The following is a 12,205-nucleotide window of genomic DNA, read 5'->3' on the forward strand; positions in this document are numbered from 1 at the left end:
TAAGCTATTTTTCAGATATCCTTCAAAATGAAAACTATTTCCATTTTTATTCTTCAGTTACAAGAACTGAATCAAACTTCCCACTTTCGCACGAACCCGGAGAAAAACTCGGCCAATTTAACTGCCTAATTAATTAATAATGAATATAATCATATTATATTGTTAACCTATAGTTTGATATCATATATCTACTATAGTGTTTTCTCCTCTACTTGATATAAATCATATTTATATCCAATTTCTTCCAAAATAATGTATCTCACACATTTATTCAATTATATCATATATAATTAACCAGTTCAATTATATCCTATATAATCGAACTCCCTCTTGTCAATTTAAACATTTCAAACTGACCCAAAAACAGATTCTCAAATTTTATCCAAGCTACCAAGGGGATCTTATGGACCTCTGGCTCGAAACTCCAACAGTACGTGAATAGCTGACTAAACTCTTTAGCCACGAGATCCACCATCCATTAGCTACCAAGCATTCCACTAAAGACCAACAGTTGAACTCTTCTTATCACATATATATTTCTATATCCATCGGATATAACCAATCATGAGTATGATAACCCTTTACAGATGCTCGTAAGTAAAGCTTGGCCAATTTACCGTTTTACCCATGTAGTTAAATCTCACTCTTTAAGTACCACTGATCCCTCTAATGAACAATACAACATAGTCCAACTATGTGTGAACACCTCTCAGGCTAGGAGAAAGTGTGTGGTGCCACATCGTTCAAGCCTTGGAATCAGCCCTTAAGGGAGCTATCTATCTACTTACCCCTGCTTCGAGGAATGAGTGAATTCCATCTTGTGTAACTGAGTTCCCATCTCCCAAATCAGACGAATCCCTAAAGTGGTAGGTTTGAGTCGACGGCCTAACCACTCACACCCATGCAAATCAAAGGACTGCCCTCAATGGTAGGAGTTCCCAACTCACTCAGGATTGAGGTCATGTTACCTATGGTCATCCTAGTGAAGTAAAGTCTCTGTCATGAATGGTGTTATATAACGAGACATTAACACTTTGTGGTCAGGTCTTATACAAACTTTTTGTATAGGACACCCCCGCTCGCATGTCCCCTACACAAATGATCAGGATCAGACCATCTGTGACAAGTTATAATACTTGTAACTATTCAACAAAGCGAGCCGCATCCACAACGTTACCAGGATAAGGTTTCCCTCTTATATCCATATACTACAGACCATTTTGGTTATCACTTAAGACATGATCCACCTGTATGTCACCACATACATGCTTAAGTTACATAAAGATAACCAGGAATTTTAGATTTATTGGTTTGGGGTAAAGAAAATAAAATATTCAACTGAGCAAAATCAAGAAGTGAATAAAATATCATATATTATACATCAAAAGCGTTCATACAAACTGTTTACAAACTACAGAACACGAGACTTTAGGGTATCAACCCTAACATCCTTGCAAACTTCTCAATTCATGTAGATTCCTTGGCCTTGGCATTTTCTGGATGGCATCGATTTTGGATCGATCTATCTCTATCCCTCGATGTCTCACAACGAAGCCCAAAAACTTTCCTAAAGTTACGTCAAACGCACATTTAAGGGGGTTCATCTTTAATTGGTACTTTCGCAGGCGATCGAACGCGGTTCATAGATCTTTCAAGTGGTCCTGTCGTCACTTGGTCTTGACCACAAAATTATCCATATACCATTCCACGTGTTTGTGTAACATATCGTCAACCACCTTCTGCATGACACATTGATAAGTAGCGCCAGCGTTCTTCAACCCAAAAGGCATCACCTTGTAGCAATATATCCCTTTTGGGATTTGAAATGTCGTATTTCCTCGTCCGCAAGGGCCATTCTTATTTGGTTATACCCAGATGATCCGTCCATGAAGGATAAGGCCTTATGTCTCATCGTCGCATCGACTATGATCTCTGTAATGGAGAAGGGAAAATCGTCTTTCGAGCATGCGCTGTTTAGGTCATGAAAGTCCATGCAGACACTAAGCTATCCATTATTTTTTCTAACTGGGACAATGTTGGCTATCCACGATGGGTATTTGACTTTTCGGATGAACCCGATTTCAATTAGCTTATATACTTCAACTCAATTTGGGGGATAAGTTCCGGCCGAAAGTGTTGCTAAGCTTGCTTAACGAGTCAACACCCCAGTTTGATCGCAAAATGGTCTGTTACTTGGGATCTAGTCCCGGCTTCGCTTTGTATGACGAAGAAAAAATATACCTATATTCGGTGAGCAAACTCATGTATTCGCCTTTTCCTCTTCCGAGAGGGACACATTGATGAAAGTTAGACGCAACTCATTTGTTGTGCCCAGATTCACCTCTTTTACCTCATCCACCGTGGATTGACCACTGTCCCCTAGACCTTGTGGAGTGTCCTCCCCTTTCTCCTCGGTTATACCTTCTTCAAATTATTCGGTGATGGTGATGTGGTGGCACGAAGTTTCACCTTCCTCCTGCTCTAAATTTTCATTATGAGGATTGGTGAAGACAACGTCGCGCCTCTTTACTTTGAGCGAGCCCTGACTTGTGTTTAAAGTAACGAAGGTCTTTCTTTTCATGCGTGAGGGGATGGTACTACAGATTTCTCCATCACTTCTTACCTCCCCTGATGACTTTTTGATCGATGGCCTTTCAGCGTCTTTAAGGTCGAGGTGTTGCCAAATTGAAACTCGGGGTATTGGCCCCCTAATTCTTAGGGTTGTTTTGGGGGCGTCACTATAGGCTTTTTCCTTCCTCTTTGTCTCACTAGAGACATATTCATCGAGGGAATCTTCAACCATCTCGTGCTTTAGGTGATAAAAAATGAGAGTGTAGGGTTTTCCTTCGATTTCCTTTAGAGCTGCACCTAGTCTCTCGAAGGCTGAAGGTTGCGCCACCAACAGCGGCTGACAAATGATTTCTTCCTTTCCTTCATTCGGTAGAGTCAACCTTCGAAAGACTGAGCATCGAGTAGCTCTTGGAATCGTATGTGGCCTTCCCCTTTCTGCTTCTATAATGCTCAATCTCTCGAAGACCAAGGCGTGTGCGGCAAACGGCCTAATACGGTCAGTCTGAGGCTCTTTTATCGTTGCCCTCATTTTCCTTTGTATCATCAACTTCTGCAGTGATATGATTGTTGTTGGCCACTTTCCCCTTTGCCTTTCTGATTATGTGGACTGGTTCTGACGATTCATATCCAAGTCTCACCCTCAATGCGTGTCCCTCTTGCAAAAGCTTCTATTGGGTCGACAAGAGTCTGGTTTGCTCCTAAATCTTCAAGATTTTGAACTCAGTGTGAGTTGTGAAGTCATAACCCGCCTTCGCCAACAGCTTGTAAGCTTTGGGATTGAATCCATCTTTAGTTTGCATCTCGAACAGATTTAACTCCATCACTTCCACCTCCGACTTGTGGACTTCCTGCTTCGTTATTGGCGTGAGAGGTGTGATAAAACTCTCTTTTAGAATTTCTTTGTCGCCGAACCAAACCTTTTGAGCATTCCATAAAAGGTGACTCACCCTTTTTCCATCTCGACAAAGGGACATAGCGGAGAATCAGAGGCTTTGAGGCTTTGAGGCTTTTTCGTCCCTCACCACGGGTGTCTCACCAACACTAGGGGATATCCCATTCTCTTTTGGGCTAGAGGCTTGTACCTTTCTACCCATCTCTTTCTCTGTGTCTATTGGCGGCCTTGATCGGGATCCACCTGTTTTCTTTATCAGTGAGGTCTCTACGGGCATTTTTTCACCGAAATTCTCGTTCTTTCAGTAAAACTTCGCATCTTCAAACTGAGATTCAGCCTCAGAAAAAAGATTAGAGTCTGCTTCAACTTTCTTAATCCCATCCTGGTAGAACTTGAAACACTGATGCAATGTTGATGTAATCACACCATTCTCGTGAATCCAAGGGAGCCCCAATAGCAGCATGTAGGTGGTCTTTGAGTCTATCACATGAAACAGTGTATCAGCCTTCAAATCGCCAATGAGGAGCTCTAAGCGTTTCGTGCCTATCGCCCCTTAGCTGCCTTGATTGAAACCTTGAATCACTAATTTTCCGTTTGATAGCTCTTCCATGAGTATGCCCAACTGATTCATAGTCGTCTTAGGTATTATATTGACGACAGATCCATTGCCAATGAGGATTCGACCCATTCTCTATTCTCGAATGTATCCAGAGACGTACAAAGGCCTATTATGCAATTTAAATCCCAGCAGTAGATCTTCATCTGAGAAGCCTATGGATGTACAACACGAGGCATACACACGTGATTTGAAGGTCGGTACACCAGATGCGTTGGATTCCAACAATGCCTCAATGAGGGTCGTCTTGGCTTCTTGCAGGAGTGAGAGCAGGTCGTCTATGCTGAGTGATGATAAGTCTTTCGGCTATTCTATCGATTTTAATGGGCTTAGGAGGGTATCTTCTTCTTCTACGGTACTGACAGTATGACATGTAGCAGCCTTTGACGTTGAACCCCAATCGCAGAAGTTCTTCAGGAGGAAATCTGCCAACGTCACCTGTCACCTAGGACAAGGAACGTCCTCGTCTCCCTCATCAACAGCCTTGGGCCTTCAGGCCTTCTTTCTACCCTCCTTTTTTTTATGTCTTGCTTCCTCTCTTGTAACTTCGATAAGAGCGTGACTCTTTTTAGGTAAAGTTCGATCCTTTCTTCATACCGCGTGTCACAAGGATTCAACCTTCATTATCGCCATTATTAACGTGTTTTCCTCTCTTTTGAGGATTTGTGGCTTGGATCTCCCGCTGAAACCGCACAACCACAGGTTCAAAAGTCTAAAATTGGACCAAACTCATACTTTCTTCATAACATATGATTGATGCCAACACGCTTGAAGTTACCGTCATTGTGTCATGATTTGTTTAGATCACCTCGTCTAGATCCAACTCTATTTTTCTCTCACGGGCCAACTTGAGGATCAACTCTTTTAATACAAAACATTTTTTCAACTGGGTGGCTAACGACCCTGTAATACTTACAATAATTGGGATCGTCCACTTTGCCAGCTTGTTTCAGTCGTTTACATTCCAATAGCTGGATAAGGTGGTTCTCTAGCAGTTGCTCAAGCATATCCGCAATGTTGGAGTCAGGGAATGGGTAGACTTTTTCCTACTGCTTCTTTAGAGTTAGACGACGTCTTTTGCCTCATTGTCTTTCTTTTCCATCTTCTTCTCTTTTCCTTTTGAGGAAAACTTCAATGGGGTCGTATTAACGACTATTGATTCCTTCTTGGCGCCTTTCACAATCTTCTTGGTGCCCTTCACTTCCTTCTTGTCTTTCTTTGATTCATGCATCAGGAAATCCTTCGTTCTCCTGTTAGCAATACTTAGCTTCATGTCGTGGGTGCGAGTCGGATATAATTCGGTGAGTCGGTCTTTGCAGTCCAGACTCAGAGCCCTCCATCGGTTAATGTAGTCGATGATCGACTCCTCTTTCCATTACTTGACGTTTGTCAGCTCCATCATGTTGACAGTGCATTTAGTGCTGTAGAAGCGATTCAAGAATTCTTTTTCAAGTTGCTCCCAGCTGTCAATTACCTCAGGTTCTAAGTTTGTGTACCAGTCAAAAGTGTTTCCTTTGAGGGTTCTGATGAACTGCTTGACTAGTAGATCTCCCCTTATTCCTGCATTCTTGCATGTTTCTACGAAGTGGGTGATGTGTTGCTTTGGATTGTTCTTTCTGCTGAATTGTTGGAACTTTATGGGTTGATACCCTGTAGACATTCTCAAGTTGTCAATCCTCTGGGTGTATGGCTTGGAATACATGAAGGGAGTCTGAGCCGAGCCTCCATACTGAGCCCTTATGGAGGTCATGATCACGTCTTGCAGTTGTTGAACCGACAGAGAGGCCAACGAAGCTGACTGTTGTAGCTAGTTTGCTTGTAGCACGGTCTTCCCCTTAGGTGCTTGGCTTGATTCAACAACCTCTCGAGACTGCTTCTGTTCTCTCAGGGCAATGATCTCATGGTCTCACTCCTCAACGACTTTCATTAGAAAGTTGATCTTCCTTTCTATTTTTTCCATGGCTGCTTTAGCCGTTACATCTGCCATCATGACAAACATCACCTCTGGCTGCGAACCCCTTTTCGGCTTGCTGGAGGTGGAAGAAGAGTTGTCAAACATGGGGTTCTCCTTGATGATAACTCCACCTTGTGGGGACTCCTTCATTTGCCTCAAGATGTTGTACGCGATGAAGGAGCTTTGCTCTTGCTCCTGCGTAACTTCCTTTGAGCGACTGTGGGTGACAAGTCCTGTGTAAGAGTTGTTTATGGAGGAAGCTCTGGATGCCATCTTCTTTGGTGTCATTTTTCTTGTTTGGATACTAGGAGAGAGATGAGAGGTAGAGATGTCCCACTGGACGTGCCAATTTGTTCACACGAGGTTTCCGGAGAAACGTATTTCGTGGAGTTGAACTTGAGTTGATGTTGATTTGATGTGATGTGGTTCAATCTCTAGTACTTGATTCTCTGATTCTCTCTCGGTTTAGTGGATATGCTTGACTTGAAGAAGAAAAGCATCGAACGTTCTTGAAGTAGAAGTCTTGGAAGAGTCTTTGTGTCTTCAAGGGTCTTCTGTCTTCTAAGAATGTAGCTTCAGGAGTCTTGAGAGTCTTCTACTTGTTGATGAATTCTCTCTGAACTCTTTGAATGTAGAATTGCTGATCCTTGAAATGAGAAGAGTTCCTCTATTTATAGGACTCTTTGATGGGCTTCATAGCTTTAGGCTGGCTGGCCATGGGTTTGGGCCTGGTTGACCTATGGGTTTAGTGGGCCCATGGATTTGGGCCTAGCCCTTGGGCACAATTACAAGGATCTGGGCTTACTTTGGTATTTAGGCCTCATTAAGCCCAATTTTGTGCTCAACTAGACTTTAACCCAAATAATTATATCAGATTGGGCTAAATTAATCTTACCCAATTCAACGGTCATGATCACAGCACTTGATGTCATCGAAATTTGTCTTCAACTTCAATTCGGGACATGTGTCATGATTTGAAATTTGAAATCGAAATTTGTCATGATTTGAAATTTCATCATTAATTTAGTAAATGATGTGGCAACTTGTGATTGGTCCAAAATTTCTCATTCAACAACTTGTACTTAAAAATATATATATAATTCTTTAAATAATTGTTTTATAACCAAATGGTTGGAAAAAACAATTTTTTTTTGTTGTTTTATTATTTTACCAGTTATATCATTGGCTAAAAGATTGTTTGAGTCTTATTAAAAAAGAAAAACTTATATTGCTTTGATTAGTATACATACAAAAAGTCACATTTCTTTTGTTTGATAAATAGTTAAGATTTTGTTAAAAAATATATATAGTATTTTTTCAAACTATTGACAAAAATAGGGTATATGAGAAAGTATTTTTAAAAATAGGTGGATATTGAAACTATTGATAAAAGTGGGGTAGTGAAATCATGTACGGGGTACACGATTGCCATGTGGCAAAATCGAGTACAGGGTATATGATTACCGTTTAATCCAGTCAGTACTATGTCGATTAACTGGTTGACCGGTCGCATGAAAATTCGTGGACCGGGTCCACGATTATGACCGTGTCCACGATTTCCATAATTGTGGACCCGGTCCACAATTAGTGTTTCTTTTTTTTTCTTTTTTTTTTAAAATAGATTGACTAATTATTTTTTTAATTGGAGATGTACAACAATATGAAGACTTTAGGAACGGGTCTACAAATTTCTTTATTATTAAACTTAATTATATATTTAATCTACAATGAAAACATAATTATTTTGCACTCATATTAAAAAAATGTCATGATATTAAAGAAGATTTACAATTTGAAAATGAAAGTTTATATGAAATTTAAAAACGACCCCTTGGTCCTTACCCCTCATGGGGTTGTTTTCGTGTCCCTCTAAATTAGGTTCACCCTGCTGTCATTATCGTCTACGACGAATACGTCTTCGATCGGTGTCAGCAACATTGAGTCGTCTTGTTTGTTGAATAATACCTTTTATGTTGACTAATGTTTGCTGACACATTAAACCCAAGTCTGGTAAGTTGTGTTGCACTGAATATTGTTGTACATCTCCGATAAAATTATTTTGTACAATGAAAAAAATAAATATTAAACAATATTCATATCATATATATAGAAAATGTCTGGTTTTAAATCTCTTACCATCCAGTAATAGTAAGCGCCATCAGGTGTGATAAATCGCCTCGTGATTGAATTGTACCAGGAAAAGTAGTCATCTGATACTGCTGACCCATTTGTTAATTCTCCCTGTGCACAATGATCATGTCATCCATGCCAGGAGGATATATATTTCGAATGGATTCGACACCAGTCTTGGTCATGCTTACCTCTCAAATCAATCTGGTGTAGTGTTGGGAGTGTATAGGACAACGAAGGCGAATTGTCTCAACACACGATCTTGATGATGCCATATAAGAAGGCTAACGGTGAACCAGATGTCTTCACCATCACGACAGTAATCAGATAGGGATGATAAATCTGTTGTGTGTATGGCGTCCAAATAATCTAACCAAAAAAAAAAAAAAAAACAAGTATACATCCAAATTTTTTTAAATATTCATTTATATATACATTTGTTACCTGATTATGCATCAGTCTGTCAAATATTTTTCGGTACACGAGCAACATATTTGTTGACTGTTTAGAGGCAGCTAATATACCACTCCATCTAAAATTATAAAAAATACAATTAATTTATATTCTTACATAAAGTGATAACAAAATAAATCTAAAAATGAAATAATACCAAATGATCTAGGGCCTGTAACTGGACTTGTAGTGCTATAATTGGAAATCTATCATAAGCCCACACCTATAGTAGTATTAGTGGCCCCGCTATTTCCAACGCTTGTGCATTGGTAGCCCGATAAAGTTCTCTATACAACCATGCAAGACATACACCACCCCATGAGTACGTACCAGCGTGCTCGAAATCAGACAGTAGCGGGAGGAATATGAGATGTACTAGAGTATTTGACTTGTCAGTGAACAAAAATCCTCCAATAAGCTGCATGATGTATGCTCGTTCATACCTACGTACGTTGATGTCGTCGGCATCGGGAGGTAATTCTGGAAACTAGGACGCCAATCAGAGGATACTCAATCTTGATCCTTTCAGATCATCTGGTAGAATGCATAAGAGCTCTTCACAAACGTTCTTCCAGTCATATTGTAATGAATCTCTTAATGGTTGCCCGTCCACTCGTAACCCAAACTGTATGGCAACATCTTGCAGCGTGATCGTACATTCCCCACAAGGTAGGTGAAATGTGTGGGTTTCTGGTCTCTAACGCTCAACTAGAGCAGTAATAAGGTGCCAATCAAGCTGGATAAAACCGATTTGTGCAACTCCAAGAAAACCTGCCTGCTCAACGTAGGGAATAATGCGGTGATCAAATGGGATAGTATGTTGTGTAGACGCCTCTCTTATCCGACAACTCAAAATTACTGTGGAAGAACTATCCCATACCGATGGTGAACGATGCATATTTTGTTGATATAATTGTATAGGATTAGAAGATTAAATTATATTACATAATACAATCCATCACATAAAAGATATATAAAAAGTACATAAAAAGATACAATTACATGAAAAATAAATTCATTACATAAAAAGTACAATTACATAAAATGAAACAATTACATAAAAAATATAAGTACAATTTATTATGATTTTTTTAACTGTTATAGTTGACAAAAATCCAATTTCTAAGTTCAACATATAAAATCTAAATATTGTATATTTAAATCAACCCAAATCTAAGATTCATAAACTATACATTTAAATCAGTCCAAATAAAAACAAAACAATATATCCATGAATCATATATTTAAATGAACCCAAATGCAAACAAAATAATATATATATGAACCAATCTTCATTTTTATAAACATATACATATATTTCTAGATTCAACCCAACAAATACATAATCATCCAACAAATTAATCATAAAAAAAAATAGCCACAAACATAATCATCTAGAAAAAAAAGTCCAATAAAATCAGCCCAACAAAATCTAATTTCTAAGTTCATAAACTACATTAGACAAAATCAGTCCAACAAATAGACAAACATATACATATATTTATAGATTCAACCCAACAAATAAATCATGGATCCATAAACTACACATTAAGTTAAGCCCAAATGCAAACAAAATGATATATATGAAGATTATATATTAGAAAACAATGTAGGGAAAAAATTTTACCACAGCCAAGGAGAGGCAGAAGCTTTCGGACAATTTTGGACGAACGAAGAAATGGAAGCAAAATGATACGTTTGGATGCACAAGACGGAAGCAAACGGAGGAGGTTTTCAGACAATTTTGGACGGAGAAGACGGAAGCAAAGAATGGACGGAGAAAAAGGCAGAAGGATGAGGAAGAAGAAGGGCCGCGCGACGGTTTAATGAAGAAGGAAGTCGTGTACCCGGTACACGACTTAAGGTAATTGTATACTGGGGTACACGATTACCTCAGTCAACCCTGCATGACTGGCAGTCTACGCGTGCCAGATCAACAGACACTCGTGTACCGGGTACACGATTTGGGGCTAATTGTGTACTGGGTACACGATTTAAAAACCTATTTTCGTCAATACTTTCAATCCTACCATATTTTTGTTAATATATATTAAAGAAACATTATTTTGAAAAAATTCAAATAGTTAATAATAAAATAGTTTTTTAGACTTCAAAGTTGATAATATAAATTTATGTTAGTTGATCTATGCACACAACTATATATTGTAGTTATTTTTTTTCTACTTTTCGAGAAATAAAATGAGTATTTTAAAAATTAATGACTAAAATAAAAAAAAAACCCAGAAGTTCATTAATTAACATAGTAAATTTCAAAGTTTGAAAATCAAATTAAAATACAACTAAAAGTTAATGGAACAAAATTAAAATATAAACTTAAAATTTAAAAAACGTATAAGGTGAAACATTTAAAATTTATAATCTGCTTAGGGCTTGGATAAACATGGACTTTGACCTGGGAAATATAAATAAGATAGGTATATTATATTATATTTGACATGTCAGAATACAAATTGTAAAATTTGACTTTGATTTTATTGTATATAGTTTTATGTATGATCTATAGATGATCGATATGATCAAATAAAAATTTCTTTGTTTAAATCACCTGGTAATAGATGAAAATAAAATTAATATTATATAAACATCTTAATCCTCTTCTTCACTTGTAGACATGTAAATTTGTCAAAGACCCAACAAATAGAAATTAATATTAATCGAAGAGCATATAATATTTGTAGAAGTTTGACCAAAAAATTTCCTCTACAAGTAAAAGAGTAGGTTTGAAGAGTTGTCAAGAAGAAGTTCTTCTCCAAACGGGAAAGAGGTGCGAACACCATAAGTTGTTCTTGAATGGATATATGCTTGAAGAAAATGATTGGAGAAGTTGGTAAATGCTTTGCATTAGTAAGGAGGCCGAGGCTTTGAGTTTTATGGGTTTTAGAATCTTTAACCAGCATTGATGAGGGGCATAACTCGTCTTATATTTGGAGGATTTTATTGTGAGGAAGGGACCTTTTTAGTGGTGGTGTGTGCGATGAAGGATTGGAAATGATAATAAGGTTTAGATTAGGAGGGATTCATGGATTATGAAGGCAACTTCATGCCAAATTGAGTTGATGAGAGACGCCCACGTTAGAACTATATATGTATCTATCAATATATTTGAGTTTAACAACAAAATAGATGGTAGTTACTATCTTATTTATCTCATCATGTTTGGTTTTTAAGCACCACAACAAATATTGCTAAAGTTTTGAAATTTCGACTTCTTTAATTTTGTTATCTCTTTACATTTTCGATTTTAAATAGAACAAAAAAAAAAAAAAAAAAAAAAAAACTCTACAAGCTACTTTCCTCCTTAGAATAATAAATGATAATAAAAAGGGCTTAAAATCTCATTTTAGTCGTTTTTGTACCGACATTTTTACTAAGGTATTTAGATAGTGTATTTTCTTGCATCAAAGTTATTATTTAACCATTTTGATGAAAATTAACTTTGAAAGACCAAAATTTAAGATCCATTAAAATTACAAATTAAAATTCAACATTTGAAAGTACGTAGGATAAAATTAAACAAATCTAAGTTTCAAAATTATAAATTTAGTCTTTGAACTTTGGAATATTTTAA

Source organism: Benincasa hispida, chromosome 9, assembly GCF_027475165.1.
Source record: "Benincasa hispida cultivar pf3 chromosome 9, pf3_genome.v1.1, whole genome shotgun sequence".
NCBI classification, from domain to species: Eukaryota; Viridiplantae; Streptophyta; class Magnoliopsida; order Cucurbitales; family Cucurbitaceae; genus Benincasa; species Benincasa hispida.